The 27,878-nt window shown below is 31.9% G+C and overlaps 1 pseudogene across 1 annotated transcript; it reads left to right on the top strand.

The window, feature by feature from the left end:
- The first annotated feature begins 68 nt into the window (after nt 1-68).
- LOC143206646 (lactase/phlorizin hydrolase-like) lies at nt 69-26,503 on the top strand (annotated as a pseudogene). Its single transcript, XR_013008486.1, has 38 exons — nt 69-217; nt 276-406; nt 2,110-2,217; nt 2,275-2,492; nt 2,544-2,790; nt 2,850-2,944; nt 2,996-3,137; nt 3,730-3,884; nt 3,942-4,085; nt 4,144-4,250; nt 4,308-4,446; nt 7,212-7,321; nt 9,692-9,789; nt 10,688-10,771; nt 14,510-14,573; nt 14,628-14,755; nt 14,809-14,916; nt 14,977-15,072; nt 16,443-16,564; nt 16,624-16,870; nt 16,924-17,018; nt 17,078-17,219; nt 17,270-17,424; nt 17,483-17,626; nt 17,687-17,793; nt 17,855-17,989; nt 18,094-18,238; nt 18,973-19,051; nt 22,712-22,787; nt 23,751-23,989; nt 24,045-24,265; nt 24,316-24,559; nt 24,621-24,715; nt 25,337-25,478; nt 25,535-25,689; nt 25,743-25,886; nt 26,189-26,295; nt 26,348-26,503. The product of XR_013008486.1 is annotated as a lactase/phlorizin hydrolase-like (transcript).
- The last annotated feature ends 1,375 nt before the right edge of the window (nt 26,504-27,878 follow it).

Raw genomic sequence — 27,878 nt, 5'->3', positions numbered from 1 at the left:
TCCTACATTAATTTATAAACTTTACGTTTGTAAATAACATATCGGTAAGTATGTTATTAGTAACATTCACAAACACTCAATAATGTTGACAAAAAAAAAGGAGATATATCTCGAGCGAGTCAAATAAAAGGTCGGCGAATCGTACCGTATATCATTAGTTACCGAGCATGTCGTGGTTAAGCGCCAGTCTCGTGCTGGCTTTTCTCTTCCAGCAGAGGTAAAATTCATCGTCCGTGAATTAAAGCACGAAGTTATTCTTACGTTTTAATTTTTAGTTGGTCGGACAAAAGTTTTGAACATTTGTTCAGTGAAGATGTGAGTAACATTTCTTTTCCGGATAATTTCATCTGGGGCTACGCCTCGGCTGCATACCAAGTGGAAGGAGGATGGGACGCCGACGGCAAATGTAAGTATTATTTATTCTTAAAAATACTACGTTATTTGTCAATTTTTTATACGGTTAAAAATATAGTTTTTGTAAAAATATATACATTCCTATTTTCTTACTGTAGAAAGAAAATTTATATTTAGTGAAAGTCCATCAAAAAAAGTTTAATAAAAATTACAGTAATTATTAAAATAAATAAATATCGTCGGAGCAACGACATTTATAAACGTCTTCTTTAAAATAATTAAACAACTGGTAATAATTCTTGCAGAAAGCGCAGCCTATAATGGTAACTGAAGAAAATTAAGTAGTGTACGATGTCAAATGGGTCAATTACTTAGTTTACGACGTCAAATCTCTGTTTGGCCTTCAGGGGCTTCAATTTTTCCACAAAATATCGTTATAGAAATAAAGCTGTACATCTTGTTACAAAATATGATGTAACAAAGTTGGTTTTCTATCACTATTACTGATTTGGTTAACCGAATATCAATTCTTGCAATATAGTAGCGGTTTACCTAAACCAGGCTCCAATTTCTGGTTTCAATACAATTAGAAAACAATCAGCTGTATAAATATAAAGTGCATTTTGAAGCAACTTCAAGCACCAAATTCACTCTCAGTTACAATTTTTTTTTTGCATTTCTAGAAATATTTTTTGATATGTTACTTATATGATGATTATGTTGATTATAATTTTTGAAATAGCTGTCATTTTACAAAATTACAAAATAAATCGTGTTTCACTGGATTAGCGTTCATTCATGTTATGGGCCTAATATCATCTTTACCACAAGAAAAGCATTTTTCGTGATAGTTGAATATGGTTCAAAGCATTTTAAGCCCCAGACTTGTATCTACTTTGTGATAAAACTACTGTTTCTATATAAATTAATGATGCCTTATTGACAGAAAGAAGCAATCCTCTAAATGTGACCTTCTGGGGAATAGGGCAATATAAACTGTATCAATTTTATTGCTACTAATTCTATATACAACTATCTTATTCTTATTCTATACATATTATACACTATATAACTGCTTATAGACCAATGTATTTAAAATTTTAGCGGCTATGTTTTATATAAAATACTCTGCAAATTTTTTGAAACATTTCTACACAATCCTCTAATAATCTGCTTGTTTACATAATCTTCAAATGTTCATAATTCTAATCATAAAAATTGGATTGAATCGAAAATCGATTTCTTCTTTTCAAATAGTATACCCATATCCTAGTGCTTCACCACTCCTAAAACATGGTTCAATTACAATTTTGTCAATATAAATACTCTCACCATCCTGCTATATAAAATATAGACTTATAGAATAGACATGCAGTAACAGCAATAGGTCTATAATTAAATTTTTACTATGACTTTTGGATTGAATGGATTTTTGATTAACATTTCTTCATACATATTTTTGAAATAATTGACAAGAAAATTTTAAAAGAAAAACTTTCAACTCACCAAAACTTTTAAGAAGATCACGATTGAGTCAGTAAAGCTCTAAAAGATATATGGTATAGAAATCGCTAAATGTGAATTTATGCTTGATTTGCTGAAATTACTAACCCTTTTACATATTTAACTCTCAGAGATCAAATTCACAATTATGTTTGCAAAGAAAATATCCCGCAAAATTAATTCACATTGCTTGTATATAAATACCAAGTTATAATTTACTATAGCTAAATTCAATTATCAATTATATTCTAGCCGAAAGTATTTGGGATTATGATGCTCATAATCATCCAGATTGGTTTCCTGAAGGACAGAATGGTGATGTAGCCTGTGATGCTTATCACAAAACTGATGTCGATATTGGCAAGGCACTATAAAAAAGCGAATCTGAAGCAATTTAAATAAAAAAAATATTTGTAGATCTTCTTGTGTACCAAGGCGTAAAAGCCTATAGATTCTCCATATCTTGGCCAAGAGTATTACCTACTGGATTGGTTGACAATATAAATGAAGCGGGTATTGCGTATTACAAAGATCTCATCACCAAATTGAGAGCCAACAACATCGAACCCATTGTCACCATGCACCACTGGGATCATCCAAGGATCCTTGAAGAACAAGGAGGTTTCCTCAATGAAGTATGTCATAAATATGGTCATGAGAACATTATTCAACTCAACTGTCTTTAGAGTCTCATCGTTCCTGCTTTCGTTGACTATGCCACATTGTTATGGGAAAGATTTGGAGATGACGTTAAATGGTGGACAACATTCAATGAACCTAAACAAACTTGTGGAGGCGGTTACGATTATGGCGGTATTTCGCCCCAAGTGAGATTATCTGGAGTTGGAGGTTATATATGCGGTCATAATGTGTTAAAAGCTCACGCCAAAGCTTACAGAGTATACGATCAGAAATTCCGTGCTACCCAAAATGGTATTAACAGTTATTGGTGGCAGGGATTTCAATGCTAAAATCTAAACTCTCATTTTAAGGAAAAGTATCGATGGTGATTGACACTTCATGGCACGAACCAGCTTCCGATTCTGCCGAGGATATTGAAGCTTCAGAACGTCAGAATTTGTTCCATGTAAGTTCAAGACTACCTCTACTTCACCAATTAAATATAATGGCGTTTTAGTATGGATGGTTTGCGGATCCAATTGTATTTGGCGATTATCCAGAAGTAATGCGACAACGAGTTGACGAACGAAGCCGTCTTCAAAATCTTCCAGCATCTCGACTTCCTTATTTCACTGACGATGAGAAAGAAGAATTAAAAGGTAATAAAGCTCAATTAGTTAAAATGCAGCTGTACAATAACATGCCCTTGACAAGAAAAAATATATTTATGTACATAATTACATTGCTAAGAGTGTTGAATTATATATTCAATAAGTATTCAAGTTATTTTACCAAATTTCTCTGTAGAAACGAAATCTGGCGAATATGGCATTGCGTTATATATAGGTCGGCTTAATTTCCTGCATCTTCGTTCAGAAAAGTTACTGCTTAAATTATTCTCTACACTGTACTGTAATTTGATATCTATTTTGAGTCCATATTTCTCTTTATTAGAAAATATGAATCTAAATGGCGAACATTTTAAATACAAATTTTTGTTTGTTGTTTGTTTTTTTAATACAATTTAAAAAAGGAGTTAATAACAAGAATCCTAATAAAAGATGATGGCTCTTAATGACGGACTATAACTCATACTAAAATATGCCAGCGCTGATCTCTCTTTTATTGTCAAAGAGTTGATGGTTCGAACCATCTTACAATTAAAAAAAAATCAATATCGAGTTTACAATGATTGGGCATAAAAATTATAAAACATCACCTTCCTAATATAAACGAGTCTTAAATAATCAGGAAGTTACGATTACCTTGCCATCAACATGTACACCACCGATCTGGCAAAATGGAAAGATGATGATCCTATTGGAGACCCCAGCATGTCTGACGACGTATCCGTCACCACATATCAGCCAGATGATTGGGAAAAAACAGTTACCGATTGGTTCAAGGTCAGAATCATTCAACTATCTATATTTTGTGTTGATATTTATTGAGGACATCTTCAGGTAGTACCTTGGGGCGCTCGTCATCTTGTTAGATGGATCGCAAATCGATATGGAGATGGCAAAGGAATCATAGTAACGGAAAACGGATACCATGACAACGGCAACAATTTAGAAGACTTGGATACCCGTGGTCGGTACCATAAGGTACTTAGCCTGAAAAAGAAATTGATTAAAAAATTCAATGAGTCTCATTTATTTTCAGTTGTACTTAAGCAATCTTAACGATGCCATGTACAAAGATGGAGTTAATCTGATCGGTTACATTGCTTGGAGTTTAATGAATGATGTCGAATGGTATGCTGGATGGCTGTAAGTATATCAGGAAAAAAGTGTGTTTTATCTAATGTAGTCTTATACAATTTTTAGAGTCAACTTAGGTCATTATCATGTCGATTTCTACAGTCCAGAAAGAACTAGAACACCAAAACAATCCTCCGTATATTACAAGAAAGTGGTAACAACTAACTGTTTGGTTGATGTGTGTGAACCGGCTCCAAGAAAATGAATTATCACTTTACAAAAATAAAATAATATAAAATCTGAATTCGTTGTTTATTTCTCATTTTTATCAACTTTGAGACTAAAAAACTAAAAACTTTGGGAATAAAAAACAAGAGAAGGTTAATTTTCTTTCTTACAAAATGTTGTTTCGATTTTTAACTTTTCATTTGAGACTTATTCAAAGATAAGTATCTCTGCATCTGCCTATCACCAATAAAGAAAAATATGTTATGTATGTTCATCAATCTAAATATACAAAAACGATTTTTTTAAATAAAAATTCTATAAATTTATTCGAAAAATTCTATAAATTTATTCGAACATACAGTAAATTAATACGAAATTGAAAAAGTCTTAAAAAACCTTAATAAATTAATAAATAGGATAATTTTCAAGATCTTTAATTTATTTATTGAAAACTAATCAGTGCATGTAAAGGAAATTTTCATAAGACGTATCGTTAGGTATATCGTGTATGAGTACATTTTATAAGAATTCATGATTTAGCATACGGTATAACTCTAGATAATACATTATCACATTTATTTTTAACACAGTATATTACAAAAAAATCAATATAAAAAATGTATTTACTTTAAATTCTATTTAAATTTTATATTTTATCAAACTTTTATATTATATTTTCATAAATATCTCTATCTGTTCGTTCTCTCCCACTATCTGTTTGGCCATTAAGAGTTTTGCTTTCTGAAATAAACAATAAATATTGAAACAATTAATGCATTATTAACTTTTTATTGTATTACCTGGTTTTTGCACCGAAATTCCTAGCCTTATTTTCTTGTTGACCGCTGTTTTATTGCTCAAGAAAAGGTAGGATATCACGATAAATTTGGCCTTGCTGGTCAAGATTTGTTTCGTTTCTCAACAAGAGAGAAAGTATGAATGTATTTATACAGTATACTTATAATAATATATATATATTTTAGTCCCCTTTTACCAATTAGAGTTTTATCTGGACTGGACCTACAGTTTAACGTGGGCTCCGAACCACTTTTCCTTGTCGGATTTTACACTCTTTCCTAGGACAATCACAAACACAAATTTAGGACCATGGCACACCAGGAACCCGCGGCTAGCGCAACAGTAACTTATGATAACATTTTTAAAGCAATTATATAATAGTAAGTGTGTTTTGCATTTAATTCCTACCTTAACAGTTACTTCTAAGCAATTTCAATTGACATTATACATTGTTAGCAGTTTTATGTATTCCATAATGTCAGGCCTATAAATTAATTTTAAATGATTTACAACAGGTGTATTGGAATACATTTGTAACCAACTTCATGTTGAAGTCTCACTGGCAGGTTTCACCTTTCAGTACATGTCAATTTATCAAGTGCGAGCAAAATAATTTTCAATGCATTGAAACTGAAAATTGATAAATTTACGGCATATTTTACTTTATTTTGAAGGAAAAGGTAGCTGAAGATCATGTTATATTGATATCAAGATGCGAATACTGGGTTCGACCTTATAAAAGTAATGTAATGGTTTTGACATCGAAGACAAAAGGTCGCTGTCGATTACCAATGATGCATCTGAGTCGAGCACTAGGCGAAAAACGGCCGAAATACGAGCAAAGAAACAACAATGTTCTGCCTCAACAAGACAATGCTCGACCACATATTTCAAATCGCCTGAAAACCTATTTGGACACATTAAAATTAAAATGACCCCAGACTCGTATTCTCCAGACTTTGCTTCTTTTGATTACCACTTGTTTCGACATATAAATGGTAAATTGTCTGAACATGAAAGATGGAAATACGTAGTGGCCATCGATTGACAATACTTTGAATAAAATACATTGTACCAATTTTTGGCAATAAAGTTTCAAATTAAAGAAAAAGTTTAAAACTGATTTATAGGCCATAAATAATACGATTTCGTCAATAGCCTAATTGAAGAACATTGTACATGTAAAATTACTTGTCATAAATATCAATATACATAGCTGCAAATAATATATGAACCCAATATTTCAATTAAATTAAAGGACTTCCTTTAAACACTTGAGTCCGGACATCTTTTGTTCCAATTAGATTGGAGAAAAAATTAAAACAGACCATTATTGTTACAGTATTGTAAGAGGTTCATTCCGCATTTTTTTCTCTCTTTCCTTTTCTTCTGACCGTATCGAAGAGAGTTCGCTCAAACTTTCCTAATTATCATTTAATGGAAATTTGATTGTGTCGAGAGTCTGATTAAAATAAATATTAATAACGTAATTAACGATGAAATTTCGCAGAGGTTTCTATCGATCTCTGGCGCCTTTTGGTAAACGACCTCGGCTGTCTAAATTTGCGATATTGTTGCCGTCTCCATGACGACGATTTTCCGTCGTCTCGATCTTTTTCTATCGATGTATCGGTCTGTGGAGAATCGGATTATGTAACGAGCACTCCTTTGAAAACGTTAATTCTGACACATGCTTATTACACCGTCAAGTAAGCGGGATTTAATTACTTTTAACAGATTCTTCATTGTTTTTTTTTCATACATGATATCAATAACATAAGGGGCATAATTCATTCAAAGCACTTTCAATTAAAGATTTTTGAAATACTTTTTTATTGTTTATTATAGCAGTTTGTTTTTACCCTAATTTGTTAAGGTTTTAAAATTACAAAGCACTTACACTACGTTAGACATTTTGGGCCTAACATCTATGTCATTGTTTTTAATAGTTGCAGAGTTTTGCAAGTAACTAATTTTTTGATTGACTAAGCTATCATTATCTAGGAGCTGAAGAACCTCAACATTAATATGATGATGGATCCTCCGTTCAGATCTTCAGGCATAGCCCTTGATTACTATGGAGCATCAACAACACCTCGCAGTATCTTATATTGGTAATTTATGAAATATTTATATGGCTTTGGCTGGTACAACCCCAGAGATGAAGACAATAAGTCCACACTGGTTTCAAGACTTGTTGAATTCGTTTCAGAATCAGATAATAATATCCTTCGCATTTTATTCTAGTTAAAAAGAGATACAGTGCTAATTAGTACGACCGCGTAAACGAATGAGCCTTTCAAAATCGTCCGGTTGTCAGACGTATGCAAAATTCTTGAAAGCAATAGTGATAAGAGAAATATAAACTATATACTATTGTATATAACCTATAAACTATTGTGGCTGTATAATTAACTGTAATTTTTAGATGTAATGTAAAGTTAAAATAAATTATATTTGATAACATTTTTGTTCAATTAATTTATTTAGATAATTTAGATAATTAATGTACAAAATAACTTTGAATAAACTATATCTACTGACAGGTTTGGTCTACCCAATAAGCAGTACATTTTTCTTCACAGCTTCAGTGCTTCAGCTTAAGTTTTTAACAAGTGGCTTCTCCTAAGTTTAACATCAATATGTTAACCAATAACCAATAAATTTTGACACACCATTTTTCTTCCCAGCATTGTAATAGTTGTTTATTACTGTTCGGTTGATTTAGTTTTGTTATCTTTAATGGCTAGGATTGCAGTGTCCTTTACAACTGTAGCAGCATTGAAGTCCCCAGTACATAGCAGATAAAAGATTGGTCTGAATATATTTTCCTAAGGCACACTTACTTATATTTTCTTCAAATTAGCCATCTTCTTGTTTAAATATGAAGTATCGGTCAGCTATATATGATCAATATTTTCAATAAGTCAGCCACGTTATTATCTTGGTAGTACTTTACTAGTACTTCTTTACTCTTTTTCTTTACATATGTTTATTAGTCAGATCGGATTGCACTAAAACCAGTTCACTATTATCACTCATATTTAGCTGATTGGCAAGTAAATTAGGGTACATTAACACGCTTTCGAAATACTTTACAGAATACTGTGAATTATACTCATTATGGGTCCTAGATACGTTATGAGATATTATTTCATTAGACGCGTAATACATTGATATATAGCATGCAACATTTTGTTTTGTAACCGCTGAATGATAGGTTTATATTTTTTGCTAGAAGTAGCTCTATGTCATTAATTTTGGATTCCGTTCGCTTCTGGATTTCGAAAGACCAAGCTTAAATATTTATTTGTACATTCGTATATTGTGCTCTAGAGATAATTTAACTAAAGCTACTACGACGAATAAACTAGTCTTCTAAAGATAATTTAGTTAAAGTCGAATATGTTTTCCAATTTCCATCTGTTCATTGTCATCTGCTTAAAACTATGGGAAATAAGGGACTAGACCTCTATTAGAGATTATATATTTATAGGTTCTACAATTCCAGTTCAAATTCACCTAGGGACTTCACAATTTGATATGGCATCTATAAATATAGAATCAACCTTATGTCTTTCCCATTGAAACCCATATAATTTATATTAGGAATACATGTGATTAAAATCCACCTGTTCAGTTTTATACGTTCTTTGGTAGAACAAACATTTAATACAAACAGCCTTTTCATGGTGTACGTGACAAAGATAGTCTCGGTTATCTGAATGGTATGCGTTGATTCTGAGTAGACCAGTGAATCACTAGATTTATTCTTGAGGACAATTCACCGTACCGTCAAAGCAGCTGGCAATTTAGCATTGTAGCTTGTGGTGAGTCACTTAAATTTCTAGTGAAATAACTTTAAATATATCACCGCTACCCTCAACTGCTATCTATTAATATACTACTAGTGATATTTTGAGCACACTGTGACATCAGTGTGTTTGACAACCATTGACATCATTCTCTGTAGGAATTTTAACAAGAATTGATAAAAGCCAATTTTGTGCGTTGATTAAGTATTATTTTTGGCGCTAAACCAAACAACCTAAACCAAGAAAATGCTTTATCAATCAATTTCAATGGTTCGGAAGTGGTGTATTCAGTTTCGTTATAGTCATACCAGCATAAGTGACGCCAAATTTTCAAGCGACTCAAAAAAATCATCATTCCCGAAATCGTCGATAAAATCCATGAAATGTCATTGGCCGATCAGAGATTGAAAGCAGGGAAAAGAGTATCTGAGGCTGTGTTAATTAAGCTGAGAAGCTACGTCAAATTTTACATGAATATTTGGATATGAAAAAGCTATTTGCGCGATGGGTCTCGAAATTGCTAACACCCGACCATAAATCCAACTCCTTTAAACTATTGCTTGGCGATGTTCAGCCGCAATATAAACAATTCTGAGTGACTTTCAAAGCATGAATGCATCACAAAACACCAGAGACCAAGGAACAAACAAAATAGTGGGTTCCTCCTAGTGAACGTGCACCGCCAAGAAAGGCCAAGTCGTGCTTATTGTTCAGCAAAAGTTCTATGGAATACACGAGATGTCATTCTATCTATTTTGTTGAAAAGGGTAAATAAAAGGGTAGCACTGATGAATATTATTTAGAGCTTTTTGGAAAACGTCCGTATTCGGCAAAGAACAATATGTTGTTTCAAAACAATGCACTGATGTGTAGTCACGACGGAAAAATTCCATAAAGGTGGATACGAATTGCTACCACATTCAGCATATTCTCCATATTTAGTTCCCTGCAATTATTTCTGTTTCCAAACTTGAAGAAATGGCTGGGTGGCAAGAGATTTGGGTCGAATGAAAAGGTCATCACTGAAACAAGGCTTTACTTTAAGGGGCTTAAGAAAACCTATTAATACTCCAAATATAGAATATAGAAAACTCCAAATTAATTATATTAAGTTAAAAGGAGATTATGAAAGGAAATAAATAGTATATTATACCACAAGGGCCGAACGATGAGTTTTCGGCCCTGCTGCTTCTAAGCAGGACCGAGATTTCAACTATTGGCCCGTGTGGTGTACACGATTTTTTTTCATAGCCGGTCGAAAGTACGTTATTAATTTAACTTTAAATTTTGATGAGCATGTTTTTGTTGCCTGCCCCTGACATCAATAGACATCTTCGGCAACGTATCTGTATTTATTATCAATCGCGCTTCGGCATCAAAATTTTGTATAACGTCTTCCTCGTCCGTGGATTCATTAGATGATAACGTATTGTTAATTTTTTCTAGATTTTTAAATCGAGTGACGACAAAACAACATTGATGATTATCTTTAAGGTTAGTAGCAACGTTAATGACAGCGGTAAACAATTTGTTGTAGCGACAGAATAAATAGTCCCTAGTTACGAGTATAAATACGCATAAGAAATCTTTTCCTCCTGCCGTTATAGAGGGCGCGGGTGTACTTCTCACAGGGAGCAAATGATTAACTTTCTTCCGTGTTATTAGGGACGAAAGTACGAAGATACCACTTTTTTACCCTCGTATTAATTGATTTCCTAGAGACAGCCACACCAACTGCCTCTGATATCAGTATAAATTTGATAGGCAATTGATAATTAAATAAACGTGAAATATTTTTAAAAATTATTATAAATAGCTTCTATATATATATATTTTTTTTGGTATATAGATCTGATCTCTTCCGACTAAATTATCTACCCACTTATTAAAGCCTAAGAAAACAGAAACTATACATAAGTAATAGGGAGAAAATTATTTATATTAAACTTTTTTTCGTCTCTTTTTTTCAAGTTTAATGCCTAGAGGATATACAGAAATATAGGAAACCCTGGGAAAAAAATTACAACTTTGGGAACGTCGTAACATAGCCGAACTCCATTCCAGTTGACCGAAAATAGAAACATCAAATGGTATTTCGGGAAGGCATCAAAGTGAAAAAAGAAATGTTTTCCGGAAAGTTTACGCCCTCATATATTTTCTCGGATCCACCAATTTTGTCTTTTATCAAAAGTTACTTTTCGATTCGACTGTAACATTACGTAATAATCGAACAATTAAAAACTATTAACGTCAATTTTAATGGAGAAAGTTCGGATTGGTATAAAAAGTTCGAAGAACTATTACGTCGAATAAGCATAAAGGATAGAATACTAAAATCAATCTGTTAAATATTAATACGAGGACCAAGCTATAATTATGACGAACAGAAAAATATTAGTTAACTGAAATTTTATTTTAAACCAATTTTAACCAAAAGACCATTTATATACTACAGGGGATAGTTAAAATAATATAAAACAGCATGCTGTATCGTACATCCGGTTTCCTGTTGACTACAGTGCCTCCGTGTAAATAATGGGACACGTATGTATTGCTTAGTTTATAGTATATATATTATATATTATATAGTATTATACGCTTTATTCTGTAACATTTAATAAAAGCCACCGGTAAAACATGTGATCTCTCAAACCTCCAACAGACCAAAAATTGTGACCAAACAACATAATACAATCGTTACGAAAGCACCATTGAAATTCAACACTCACTTAAGTTTTTTGCGATTGTTTTCAATGACTTGTAACACGGTGCATTGTCTTAGTGAAACAGCACTTTCTTTTTCTTCAAATGCGGCCGTCAAAAGCGGTTGATTGTCGAATGGGCTTCGGAGTGAAATAATGGATCCACGTTTCATCTATTGTCATATATCGACGCAAAAACTCGGGTTTATTACGCTTGATGATCCGAATCATCAACTGCTCCGAATCATCAACTCGTCGTTGTTTTTGTAACAGTGAGCTCGCGCGGCACCCACTTTGCACAGAGCTTTCTCACACCCAAATATTCGTGAATGATATGATGTACACGTTATTCATTCTGCTATTTCATTCAATTTCAATTTACGGTCATTCAAAATCATTTTGTGGATCTTTTTAATGTTTTCGTCCGTAAAAACCTCTTTTAGGAGTCCACCGCGTTCACCGTCTTCGGTACTCATTTCACCACGTCTAAACTTAGCACACCAATCCTTGATGGTTGATTTTCCTGGGGCAGTATCTGGAAACTCGGCATCAAGTCAAATTTTTTGCTTCAACTGTATTATTTCCCTTCAAAAAGCAATATTTTATCAACACGCTAAATTCCTTTTTATTAATTTTTTCACAGTAACAAAAGTTGCTTAACTCAAAATGCTGTAATTCACAAACTAATGATCCGATAGCTCTCAAATTTATACACGCATCTTTTGAGGGTTAGGGCCAACTAAAAAATATATGGATTTAATTCTAGTCGCGCCATCTATATGTGAGGCCAGATAGTTTTCAATTGACCTGTTATATGATGATGTTGTGTAGCAATATATACGACAATTTTTCATATCAAAGTGTGATATCGAATATCTGGAAAATTAAATGGATTTGATAATTAATTCGACTAATTTACAACTTTCTCTTGAAATATTACATCAGACTTACAGGTTTTGATCTCGTCTGATAATATATGTGCAACTAACAAGATGTTGCAATTAATAAGATTAGTATTCCTGTTTTTATCTATTAATGTAATATATTCACCGAGCAACTGGTAGATTTTCTTGTTCTATTTGGTATTTTCAAAAACTCTGTGAAACATTTCCTCTGCTGTTCCTTTGATTTTACGTATAGTTGTTAATATTTTACATATAATACTTCGTGTGGATTGAATTCTACAATTTTTGTATGGTGTTTCTATTAGTTTCACGAAACAATCGGCACTTATTTTGTATTTGCCCATGCACATAGCTCTTTAAAATCAGTTCTCTGCGTGTCGATTTAAGACTACTGATTATTTGAAGAAAAAATATAAATGCCTTTTTATTTATTGTTAACATTTTCAGTTATTTATCAGTAAATAATTTTTACACCTCTAAATAACCAGCTACCTACAAATACTATTCCTTACCTACAAAAGCTTCTGTATATATAAATTTATTCCTCTCTGCGTTCTCACTATACTAGAAGTTTTTATTATTATGTATTTTTATCAAACTATATATTATTTATTTAACAAACAAGTACTTCAAAAAATGATACATACATTTCATAGCTAATTACAATTTTACTAATTATTTTACAACCTCTACCATTAGACCCAATTCACTACATTTGTTAGTTTTAACTTTGTTAGTATTGTTACTAATACTTTATAAATATGTCAGATGATATGATTTAAACCAACATGATTAGTAATATTACCTTTTCAAATATCTCAACTGACTGTCTCAACTTACTCAAATTTTCTTCAAACTTATGGTTACTAAGTGAGACATTCTTTAAAACAACAGCAAATTATCATTGAAAAACCCTCTAGGAAAATAGTTAGTGGCGTGACTGCGATCATTTGTCTTGACAGATTTTGTACTCTTTTCTAAGACAATTACAAATATTAAACAATGATAAACATACATTTACGACCATGCCCCAGCAAGATACGAACTTGCGACTATCGCAACAGTACACCTGCTGTTGCGATAGTCGTCTCGCCTTTATCACTGCGCCAATCAAGCAGGCTAAAGGATATTTGAAAATACAAGCTCTTACATTTTTTGCCAGCTACGTACCAAAATAAAACAAAAATATATTATTAATATTACTTATTAATAACTTCTTTTAAGCCTAAAAATAGATTTTTACGAACTGTGTAAAAAGGCTTCTCCCAAAATTAGTATATAAATCGAAATACTAATATATCAATCAAGGAACAAAATGCTCTTGAAAACATTTGTACTCGTGCTTTACATCAATGAAAATACCCATTTATTTAAATAAAACGTCAGCGAAATCCCAGAGTTTTTAAGTTTGGAGTAACATAAAATATTTTAACATATTTTACAGCATCAGTTTCTCAAATTTACTTTTTTATTTTATGTTAGAATTACTAATTAAATATTAATGTAATTTGTATTGAAATTACTGATAACATCACTTCAATATTATTAACATAATATTATAATGATCAAATTTTGAGTAAACAAAAAACATACTCTAGATTTATCTAAGATTAAAAACAAAAACAAACAATCTTAATTTATAACAAGCACTCGATCAAATTTGAATAAACAAATTCCAACCAGCTTTTTTGCATTTAAAGCACCTACTTCATACTTTACAGATAATTTCTATGACCCCAATTTATATTTATTTACACCAAATATCGCGATGCTTAAGAACAAATGTAATCTAAAACGAGTGGAATAACACTAGATATTTATCAATGATTCATTTTTATCATCGACGATATAAAGGTTCAGATGTACTGATTTATTTTCAGTTCCTATGAACACCATGTTGGTAGCTACGTGTGTATTGTCGATCATATTTTTACTGGAGTCCTGGTGTGTAATATGGTTATCATTTTAGTCTCGACTTAACTTTATTTAATATTATAGTTCCGGGGACAGATTCTCTCACTTGTTTAGCGAAGATGTAAGCAACATATCGTTTCCTGATGACTTCCTCTGGGGCTATGCCTCAGCTGCCTATCAAGTCGAAGGAGGTTGGGACGCTGACGGAAAATGTAAACCATGAAACTATTGTTAATATAAATTTATTATATGGTTGATATTATAGCTGAAAGTGTTTGGGACTATGACGCTCACAATCATCCAGATTGGTTCCCTGAAGGCCAAAATGGTGATGTAGCTTGTGATGCTTACCACAAAACTGACGTAGATATAGGTAAAAATATTTTCTACATATATAATACATCTGATTATTATGTAAATTGTTTCTTAACAGCTCTTTTGAAATATCAAGGAGTGAAAGCATATAGATTTTCCATCGCCTGGCCAAGAGTTTTGCCAACTGGTCGGATCGATGACATCAACGAGAAGGGTATAGTTTTAATAATTAATTAATTGTCGGCTGTTGTAATTAGTTCGTAGCGTTTTTGATAAGAAATAATGTATTCCAAATGATCTTGAAAAAAATTATTATCGTCCATCGCTAACAACTACTTACTAGCATTTTTGAGTATTTCCAAAAAACATTATCAACTATTTGACCCATGAAGACGAGTATTTTTGATGCCGAAAAAAACAGTTTGCTGTATTTTCATGGTATTACTCATATTTTTCGTTCAACTCACATTTGGCAATTATTTATTTTACTCGAGAGTAATCTCCATTCACAAATCAAAAAACACAGTTTTATCCATCTCTATGGATTTCAATGCATTAAAGAATCCTTCTTAGTCTCTATATACAAACTCCAAATAATTTAGGTATTTTCTGGAGTATTTTATATTTGATATCATTATCACCAAACTTTGTCTTCTTAAAATCGCTAAATTCTCCTTCTAATTTGGAGCAAAATTAATATGTTTAAAACATATTTAATTAATATATGTATATTCATATTTATTTGCTTTGTAAATAAGATGTGCTAGAATATCGATGTAGATGTACACTTAATAAGAACTCTTTTGCGTTGAATAAATTATCTGGACGATACGGTGTTAAATGCGCCATCTTAAATAAAACACTGCAACCTAATTCCAAAGCCTGATACATTTACTATTAACTGCTAATAAGTAGGTCTATTTACCACATAAATTTAAAATTATAATGTTCATGGAAAGTCTAGTATAGTTCTAACGAACTTTGAGTTGGCCCTGAAAATAAACCAATTTAGATGGCAGTAATCATACCACAATTTCATTGGAAAATAGCTGCCAAAGCTTAACTTGAGCTAACTATCATCTATCTGAAATATTCAACATTGAATAACAGGTAATTCATTATATCAACTTAGGTTTGTTTTAATTTTTGTGATAAAAAAGAAATATTATACAAGACGAAAATCGTAAAATCATTATATATATATATATATATATATATATATATATATATATATATATATATATATATATATATATGGGGCTAGAATAAGCTTTTTTAACCGACATGCTGATTTATACAAATATTTATGTCTATGGTATCACTTCTTCCGATATATATATAATCTAGATATACAGCATTCTCACACTTATAGGTCAACTCTTATAAAAAGTGGTAACTAGCGAACAACACTATTTTGAAAGTATAGATACAAATAATAAGAAAAAACAAGAACACTCATAACTGATTTACACTCTTACAATATGTTTGATTTAAATATATGATCTATATAAAAACAGTGAAATAATTTCACTGAAAATCAACGTTTGTTTCTTGTTAACCTTACTATGTACCATAACTCATCAGGTATACAGTATTATCAAGATCTCATCTCTAAACTGAAAGCCAACAACATAGAACCAATCGTCACCATGCACCATTGGGATCATCCCAGAGTAATAGAAGAGCAAGGAGGTTTCTTGAACGAAGTAACAATTTACAATTTTGGAAACAGTTTTTGGAATATTCTTCACATGTCTTATTTTAGTCACTGATCATACCTGCTTTCCTGGAATACGCCACGTTGTTGTGGGAGAGATTCGGTGATGATGTTAAATGGTGGACGACATTCAACGAACCCAAGCAGACTTGCGGTGGAGGATACGACTACGGCAGCGTGTCGCCAAACAGGCAAGATCCAGGCCGAGGGGGATATATATGCGCTCACAATTTGCTAAGGGCTCATGCTAAAGCCTATAAAATTTACAACGAACAATTCAGAGCCAAACAAAATGGTAAATCAAACAAAATAAAACTTAGAATAAAGTCGTACTTAATATCATTGTAGGAAAAGTTTCTCTTGTCATGGATACATCATGGTATGAACCAGCATCAGATGATCCCAAGGATATCGAGGCAGCTCAAAGAAAAAATCTATTTAACGTAATGGTTTTGATTATTTTAACTAAAATTTGATCATAACAACAAACTTGTTATTTTAGTATGGATGGTTTGCCCATCCGGTGGTCTATGGTGACTATCCAGAAGTGATGAGAGAAAGGATAGCTGAACGAAGTCGTTTACAAAATTTGTCAGAATCTCGTCTTCCATCATTCACCGAAGAAGAGAAAGCTGAATTGAAAGGTAACAAACAATCGCTTGGATTCATTATATTCATCAAACTAATATCACAGGAAGCTATGACTTCTTGACTATCAATATGTACAGCACTGAACTGGCGAAATGGCGTGATGATGAACCAGCTGGTGAACCCAGTATTTACGATGATACATCCGTTACAACGTATCAGCCAGATGATTGGGAAAAAACCATCACCAGTTGGTTTAAAGTAAATTATCAATTGAATAAAAAATGCGAGTTGCAATAAAATTCAATCAATACTTCAGGTAGTTCCCTGGGGTGCAAGACGCGAAGTCGTTTGGATCAGAGACAACTATGGTGATGACAAAGGAATTTTGGTTACTGAAAACGGTTATCATGATGACGGTAACAACATGACTGATTTGGGTACCAGAGGGCGCTATCATAAAGTAAATATTACAAATTTAGTAAATTCCGTCCATGCTAATGTTATTAAAAACACTTTTTAGTTATATTTAAGTAATATTAATGATGCCATATATAAAGATGGTGTCAATGTTATCGGTTATATGGCCTGGAGCTTGATGAATGATGTTGAATGGTATTCTGGATGGCAGTAAGTTGATATACTTTCTATATAACATTCATGGCATACAATATCATCAATTATTCTTTAGAATAAATTTGGGACACTACCACGTTGACTTCTACAGTGATGAGAGAACTAGGACCCCAAAAGAATCTGCTGGGTATTATAGAAAAGTTGTAACCACCAATTGTTTAGTAGATGATTGTGAGGCACCACCCAAAAGATAATTATTATATTTTTTACATGTTTTTATTTGTAACAATCTAATATATTTAAGACAAATATAGTTTTTATAAAAAATTTTACTGAATTTTAAATTTATTGAAGCCATTACAATTACCGAAGAAAACTGGCGGGAAAAAATGAAGCATTAAATATCGGGAAAAAAGCATCGCACTTTAATATAAATAAAGGAGGTGAAGAAGGGGCTGTGAAGGCTGAAGGACCTGGCCACAACCTGTACTGTGAACAAGTAAACAGAAACAATTAATAATTGATCCACAAAGATCAGATGATAATGAAATTAAATTACCTCTAATGGCTGCTTAAAATTAATTAAAATATATATTAATTAATTAAAATATTAATAAAATAAGTAATATTAATTAAAAAATTAATAATTACTGTTTCCTCTAGTAAACAGACAAGACATTTTTTAGGTGTTTCAAAAATTTTTCGTCGCATATAAAGACCTTTTAATAGACTGACATATATATATATATATATATATATATATATATATATATACCAATTTTATTAATTCGTTTCCAAGTTTTCCATATACTCACTAGATACAAAATCTGCTAATTCGCTGGTTCGTCAGTATGAAACAGTCCCAAGTTTTGTTGACTGATTTGATTGTCATAAGAAACGATTCTGCAGAGTCAGCTGAGAAACTCCAAACCTCCATTCATAGAATTCACATTTGAACTAAAACTTAAACATCAAGTTAAACCAAAGTAAGATTGTGCATACACATCTTACTAATAAACAGAAATTATTAGTATTAAGGTACAGTATAAAGCAAAGTATAATAATAGGTATAAAAATTAAAATAGAAACGATACCAAAGGTTCGTTGATTCAGTTAATTATCTGAGAATGATATTAGATACTGGACTCCACTGGAAAGTTGTCTACCTATAACAAAGTGTTCCTATATAAGCAAATTTTAAAACCTATTCAGACTAATCGCAGTCAACTTTAGGGTTGTATCAGCAAGAGCAACATCCAGGTGATCAAGCGTTTCCAGAATAAAGCACTAAAAACACCATTGCTGTACCTTAGTACTATCGATAAAGAAACCGATTGAGACCTTTAAACGGATAGAGCTGATAAAACCATCGCCGAATTTTCCAGTAGCCATAAACAAAGGTACCCAAGTATTTAAATATCCACGCTATTCAATTCCCCGCTAACAAACAAACTTGGAAAGAAGATTCAAGAAGATGAAGCCTCATGAATTAGTGAAACAGTATTATTTCAATCAATTGTGTAAATTTTGCTATATATTAACTTCAGCCTAATTACCAGAACAAAGAGCAAATTAGTGAGTAAACAACTTACTTTAAATATAACAAATTATTTTAAGCAGGAACAAATCTGATTATAACAGAATTAAAGCTAGCTAGCAGATCTGACCCCCAGCGACTATTTCCTGTTCTTAGATCTCAAAAGAATGCTCGAAAGAAGAGGTGATCGCCGAAACTAAGGCCTGTTTTGAAGAAAAGAAAACATCGTACTACAAAAATGGCATCGAAAAGTTGAAGGGAATTATGTTGAATAAAAAAAACTAATTTTGCCAAAAAAATGTGTTACTATGGTAGGCTGGGGACTTATCAATTAACCTGTTAATCTATTGCTAAGATATTGCCCGCATCGCTTATACCACGAACATATATCAATAGCGACAATCAGAAAATGAAAAAGAACTCCGAATAAATTATTTAACAGTGGTCAAAGTTGAATTTTTTATCATAATAGCTCTCACACGAGTACCCGGCGCTAGAAACTCCGCTTAACTTTTATATTAAACTGCAATAGAAGTTCAAAACACGTAGGGCAAGGGGGAGAACTCCCCGAGATATTTACTTAATACACAGTTTTTAATGTGGATTCTGAGGGCCTTTTCAGAAATATCGATGCTGCATTATTAAAGATTTTAAGGCCTAAAAAGTTTTTATTGCTCAAGGCACTTCGGGAGAATAAAGGAATTGAGCTTTGTGTTTCGCGAATTATATTGATAAAATACGAGGGCTTAGCAAAAAATATTCTTCTCTATCAAACCAATTAATTTTAATTAAAAATGTGCCTTCTGGGCTAGTAATATTATGAATCCATAAAGAGAAGTATCAATATCAACCCAACAAAATAGTTTTTAGGTAAATATTCTAATCTAAATTAGATAATTAAACTGTCATAAATAAAAATATATAATACTAAATTAAAAACTACTGTTATAAAATATAATTTATTTTAACATTACAGTACATCTAATGCATATATTATTAAAAATATTAACCATTCCTGCTTCCAGCATAAAGAACAATATATCTGCAATGAACGTTTAAAAAATGTTATGACTAATAAAACCTAATCAATTTTTATTCCAACGTTTACCTTTTTCCATCAACTTTCGTTGTCTTATCACTATTTTTATTATCATCTTGCCATGAGTGACCATTGGGAATATTGATCCTCTTCTGAAATATTCATATCTCATCTAAATACATATTGAAATAATAAGTCTTCCTTGATTTTATAATATTCTTTTAAATATTGAATTATTTTAAAAGCAGTGTCTGGTTCCATTCGAGCTCTTCGTAGTTATATTACCAGACTATGAAAGGATGTTCTACATCTCTTAAAAAGCTATATATCTTTAAGCTTTCTATGGATACTTTTCAGTTTCGTCTGAAAAATTGTGTTGAATGAAGTTTATGTTCAAAGAACTACTCACTGTTTTTATTTACATGTCATAAATAATAGCTAACATCAAGCTACAATTTTAAAAAATTCTTTCAAAGACATTGACATTCATCATAATCAAAATCATAATTTCAAAAATAATAAGAGTTGTTCTGGCATTAACAGCGCAAGAAAGTATTCCAGACACACTATCCATGAAATGATGACCACTTGGGAACTGTAAATTTAATATTATAAGGACAAAACCTCCTATAATTACTAAAAAAAATATTATAATGATAAATTTAACTTGCAGATATAAATGTGTTTGACAGGGTTACGAAAAGGTTAATTTTATTTAGCATGATAGTAAGTACAATACAAAAAATTTTAGTTTCTTAGGCTTTTAGCAGGTCTGTGGAAAAAAAATATTTGGTATTATACCATAAAAAACACCTTTTAATATTTGGGTAAATAAAATCTACAAATTATAATTTTGGATTTCAATTTAATATCAGCCTTACAAATTTATGGAAGCACCAGCAATTAAAATACTTCGCTCTTTTGTGAAACCTGTGTTAAGAGGCACGCTCTAACATATAAAAGTATCTAACTGTTTAATTTTCATGAAGCAGCTCATATTTGATAATTCTTGCTAGAATCTTTAACTCTTTGTAATCTAGCGAAATAATAATGATATTGATATTTATATTTAATTAATATTTATCTTTGTTTTTCTGAACATGTTATGCTGCAGAAGTATAAGAAGCTCTCTCTAAAACTCCATGAATAATAATATTATTAGTTAAAAGTAAAAGGAAACTTATCCAAAACTAATTCGCGCTTATATATTTTTTTAAAGATATTTAAAGAAACAACTCCCGTAAATATCCTTATTTATCATCTTCACATGTGATATACCACAAATAGAAAATATCACAATGGCTGTATTTGCTGATGACATTGCTATTTTTGCTGTTGGAAATAATAGCCGAGAAGCCAAACGAAAATTACAACAGGCAAATGACAGTACAAATAATGAGACCCAAACCTGGAAAATTAACGAAAATAAATGTGTGTATGTTCACTTAAAATCAGACCACAGAAGTATCAATAACAATAAATAATAATATCATTCCATATAGTAAGAATACTATGTATCTCGGATTGAATATTGATGCAAAACCTCGATAAAAGGAACACCTAAAAAAGAAAAGGAAAGAACTGGAGTTTAAATATAGAAAACTCTATTTATGTTAATTAGAAGAAAATCACAATTAGCAGTACATAATACACCGCAATTATACAAACAAGTATTTAAACCTATCTGGACGTATATAGTTCAGTTATGGGAATGTTCCGAGAAAAGTAATATAAATACAATTTTTTCAGAAAAAAATCCTGGGAACTATTATAGATGCAATACCACATGACTAATTACATACCGACTGTCGCTTAGTCTGATGTTAAGAGAATCACAAGGACACATGAGGAGAAACTCAATTATCATGCAAACATCGAGTAATTTCAACTCTTGGATAACACCAGAACCCAGCACAGACTCAAAAGAATCAATCTATATCATCTAACTGACATAATTACACCAGTGCCTAAGATTGGGCCGATGGGTTCTTCTTCAATAAATAACTACAATTAAGTTATTTTAAAGACAAATTTAGGTGACTTGGCAACAACTATTAACAATGTAATTTAAAAAGTACCGTCTTAGCCTACAATTAAAATATAACAAATATAATTAATGAATAATAAAATTATTGAATGTTTTTTTTAATAAAGTAAACAACATTGTCAATAATATAATAGATAAATAATGTTTCAATAAACAAATAATCAGATACATGATTAAACGAATTGTTATCACATTACATAAGTATATTACAATAGAAATTAATCTTCACCTAAGTTGTTTTTATAACAAAAATACAACAATCAGACTAGATAGATAGTACGTACATATTTTAGATAAATACTTACAATTGTTTCAATTGGTTTTAATTTAGTTTCTTATTTATAGTAAGACAGAACTAAGTTTAATACAATGAGGATCATCAAAGGCGGCTTAATATTATCTTTTATATGCCTCATTCATAGAGGGTAAGTCTAATTTAATAATTTTAACAATACTTTTATGGAATAATACTACATATTTTTAAGAAAAGAAAAAGTAAAACGACACTTAGATATAAGTCGTAAAATAAACATGTTATTTAAAATGAGATTATATTCAGAAAAATAACAAGCCGTCGATTATTTATGCTAATGGGCATTTACACATCTGCGGGCACCGACATCACACCGATATCAGTGGACCCGTAATCGCACGTAAATAAATGGAACCCTTTCACACTCGCCGATATGTCGGTATAGTATCATTGCCGGCACCGACATGTCAGCGGGCAGTAATCGATCCACTCATGTAATCTCCGATTTTTATTGTGTACAGAGATATTTTTAAGGTTAAAAGAAGAAAATGTCTAGCTTTATATATGATATTGTAGCACTAATTGAATTAGTAGAATCAAAGTCTTCTATATGGGATAATACTAATGAAAATGACAAAAACAAAATACTGTGCCGGTGCCGTGTCGTTGCAGTACCGTTAAGGTGTCGGTGCCGTGCCGGTGCCGTGTCGGAGTCGTGTCGGTACCGGTAGATGTGAAAACACCCAATCGTGGATATTTTACACAGTGACAAAGATGGTAGTAGAAAATTCAGTTATCTTATTGACTTATCGACTTCAAAACTATGTATTCGTATATGTGTTAAATTTTGTTTTAACGCATTTCGGGCTGACTGTATAAGATTCGCTCGGTGCTCTTAAATAATGAAATAATAGAATTCAGACGATTCTGATTCCTCATTTACCTTAAATATGTCCAAAATAATTTTAAAAATCCTCATAACGAGTCTAATTCTATACGTGACACCGACAACTTGTTCAAAATCCCCTATTAAACAGGCTATTCTTCAAGATGATCAAGCGAAGTCTTCAATTAATACTCTTAAAGCATACTTTTAATTATAACATGTTTTTAATGGCAATTAATTTATATACAGCACAGCTCAAACCACACTTGGGCATCTGTTTAGCGAGGAAGTTAGCAACATATCATTTCCAAAGAATTTCAAATGGGGCTACGCATCGGCCGCTTATCAAGTTGAAGGAGCTTGGAACTTAGATGGTAAAGGACCGAGCGTCTGGGATTATGATGCCAGAAATAATCCAGATTGGTTCATCAACGGACAGAACGGCGATGTCGGACCAGATGGTTATCATAACGTTGACGTTGATATTGGTAGAGTAATATTAATATTTTCTGAATAGCTTTATATGAAAATAAATAACTTCAGAACTACTGTTGCGTCAGAAAGTTAATACTTATCGCTTATCCATCGCATGGACCAGGATTCTTCCCAACGGTCTACTAAGTGGTGGTATCAACCAGAAGGGAATCGATTTCTACAAGAACATTATTACAAAACTAAGAGCCAATAATATCGAACCTGTAGTGACTATGATGCACTGGGATCAACCTAGAGCCCTGGAAGATAATGGCGGTTTCTTGAATGAGGTATTACCAGATACCTGTTCCCTAAAAAACCTCAAGTGGTATTTTTTCAGAGTATAATTCCAGCTTTCCTTGACTATGCAACGCTCTTGTGGGAAACTTACGGCGATGATGTTCAGTGGTGGACAACTTTCAACGAACCGAAACAAATTTGTGGCGGTGGTTACGATTGGGGATGGAGCTCGCCCCAGAATCTTCTTCCTGGAATTGGGTCATATATTTGCGGTCATAATCTGCTTAGAGCTCACGCAAAAGCTTACAAGATTTACAATGAACGCTTCAGGGAGACCCAAAAAGGTTTTGTATTATTATAGTTCATTACGTTGAGTTATAAAAATAATTTCAATATGTTTTATAGGAAAAATATCCGTAAACTTGGACCTGACTTGGCAAGAACCCGCAACAAATTCTCCTGAGGATGAGGAAGCAGCAGAGAGAGGTCGATTGTTTTGGGTAATATTGTTAATCTGCTTTAACTGATGTAAGCCTCCGTTCTCATGACAAGTGTTTGACGCACTAGAAAACAAGGAACGTAAAGAAAACTATACTTATGATTTGGTTTATCGCTGAGCTTATTTATATTATTTACAAATGTTATTGACAAAGCTATCTACAACTGAATTAATAAGTAGGTCCATGGTATATCTAGATATTTGTTATGTAGATATATTGTTAAATAGAAAACATTGTTTTCTAAAAAACTTTTATATACTAAGAAGTTTTATTTTCATTCAAATAGATTCTTAATTGTCTTACCTCTATTTTAACATACTCTTTCCACATTATCTTGATATCAGTCCGTTTCATTTTTTACAGAATCTATTTCGAGTAGTGATATTTTTTCTAAAGTGTGGTTCACAAATAATCACAAATAATAGTTTTGCACAATATCTGATTGATATCGTCATAACAAACTGCACTGAAAGTAATGGATATTATAGAATTATCCACAAAAACTTTTAGATTCGACAAGAGCATTATACAATTATAAATGCATCAAAACCAATTCAAAGACCATTTTGGGTTGTTATTATTTATATTGATAACATTTTACTTAATAATAAATAATTTCAGCTTGGTTGGTTTGCTCATCCAATGGTTTTCGGCGATTATCCGGAAATTATGAAGCAACGCATCGGAGATAGAAGCAGAAGACTGAACCTGACCACATCGCGTCTGCCAGAATTTACAGAAGAGGAAAAGGAAGAGCTAAAGGGTCCGAGATGAAAGCTACTAATTGTTACAATTATATTATTAAGTAACATATTTCAGACTCTATCGATTTTTTCGCTATTCAAATGTACACCACCAACTTGGTGACGGCTCAAGAAGATGCTCCAGTCAATGAAACATCCTTCGACAACGACTTATCCATTAATTCCTATCAACCTGATGATTGGCCAACAACTTTAAGCAGCTGGTTTAGGGTATAAACCTATAATGCAATATTAACTGTATATAAATAACTGTATAATTGTAGGTAGTTCCATGGGGAGCTCGAAGACTGTTGAACTGGATTCGAGATACTTATGGTGATGAAAAAGGTATATTCATCACTGAAAATGGTTACCCGGATGACCAGACTATATTGGAGGATATGGATACCAGAGGTCGTTGTCATAAAGTATGTATTTATTTTCATTTAAGACAATATTGTTACAAATACTGGTGGTGGTAGTTAATTAGAAAGGAAACTTTATATAAACCGAATTTTAAGGAAATCTTTGTTCTTAAGAAAAATTTGAATCGCTACCATTACACGCTGAAAGACCAAGACTATGCAATCATCAGTGAGTTTTTAAGATATTACAGCCTTTTTTTTAATGGATAATAATTGACATTTTTAATAATAAATATAAGCTACAAATATACCTTCCATACTAAGTGAATAATTTACAATTGTATAATAACAAACAATATTTTCAGCTATATTTAAGCAATATCAATGATGCTATTTACAAAGACAAAATCAATGTCATTGGATACCTCGCCTGGAGTTTGATTGATGACGTAGAGTGGTATGGTGGTTGGGTGTAAGTACAATATTCATCCATCTACCCACGCATTCATGTGAAATATTTTTAGCGTTACCTTTGGACAGTACAATGTTGACTTCACCAGCGAAAACAAGACGAGAACACCAAAACAATCAACGGAATATTACCGAAAGGTGGTAACAACTGGCTGTCTAGTGGAGGACTGTGTTGAACCTTTGTAAAACTAATGTGTCAATAAAGGATGAGCAAATAATTTTGATTGACTTACTGACGGATGACTGACAAAAGCTTCAAACGTAAAAATGTTTCAAGACAATATATAATGATCACGTTATTTTTGTGGATAATAAGATTTTTTGGTGCCTTTTTCTTCGGAAGTTATTTTTATGACATATTTTTCCAATGGCTATTTTTATTCGACTATAGCTTGTTCAATAAAATGAGGAGTAACCGAAGAAAATACATAAATAGAAGAAATGTGACCATATAATTATAAAGACACATCCAAATTTTGCATTGTTTCAATAAATATGAAGCGTAGAATAAATTAATTTGTGGTTTTAATAAGTTGAAGTGCGCTCCTAATTTAATAGAGAAATATTAGGAAAAAATAATAATGTAATAGCCCCTATAACTATCAATAATATGTTTATATATCTCACAATGCTTATTACAAAGCTATATTGTGTTGCTTTTAAAAGAAGAACACTGTTAAGAGAACCCTCTTATATTCCAAATACGTTGTGATCAAAACCTTAATATTTTCTAATACATTTTGAAAACATGAATATTTATTATATTATTCACTTTATTACTTATGTTACATTTAATTTATCTGGCATAAAAATTTACAGAAAATAAAAACATTAAATCTAGAACGGATATTATAAAATCATTATTATTTTAAAATTAAAATGACTTTACTTTCGATGTGTTTGCATTGTTTATTTTGAATAATTTAACAAAAGAAGTCCGGTTATCAGTAAAATTGACCTACATTATGGTGAACACAATTTCTTAATAAACTAAAAAAGTAAATGGCGAGTATTAGCCTAGTTATTTCAATAGGCAAATAATCCTCTGTCGATGCCCTTATCTCTCGAGTATATACGCCATATACGCACAATTTTCGTTGGTCATAATCATAATTTAAATTAATACAATATCCACCATAGTCAATAGAATTAGTACTAGGTCATCTTTTAACATAGAAACTTTAAAAAATTGTTTGTTTCTCCTCATATAACATAGATAACAGGTCAATTGAAAAGTCCCCGGCCCGACACATAGACGGCGATACTACAATTAAATCCATATGTTTTTCAGTTAGTCCTAACCCTCAAAAGATGCCTCAATTTGACAGCTGTCGGATCACTAGTTTGTGAATTATAGCATTTTGAGTGAAGCAACTTTAGTTATTGTGAAAAAATGGATAAAAACGAATTTCGCGTGTTGATAAATATTGCTTTTGAAGGGAAAAAATACAGTTGGAGCAAAAACTGGAAAAAAAATCACGAATATTTGGGTATGACAAAGCTCTGTGCAAAGTGGGTGCCGCGCAAGCTCACTCTTGACCAAAAATAACGACGAGCTTATGTTTCGGAGCAGTGTTTGAAGAT

The sequence above is a fragment of the Rhynchophorus ferrugineus genome, unplaced genomic scaffold (assembly GCF_030347505.1).
Source record: "Rhynchophorus ferrugineus isolate W39M unplaced genomic scaffold, kcgeb_rfMv2 rfM1, whole genome shotgun sequence".
Lineage (NCBI taxonomy): Eukaryota > Metazoa > Arthropoda > Insecta > Coleoptera > Curculionidae > Rhynchophorus > Rhynchophorus ferrugineus.
The sequence above is the reverse complement of the archived record's forward strand: the minus strand, read 5'-3'. Positions and strand labels throughout refer to the sequence as shown.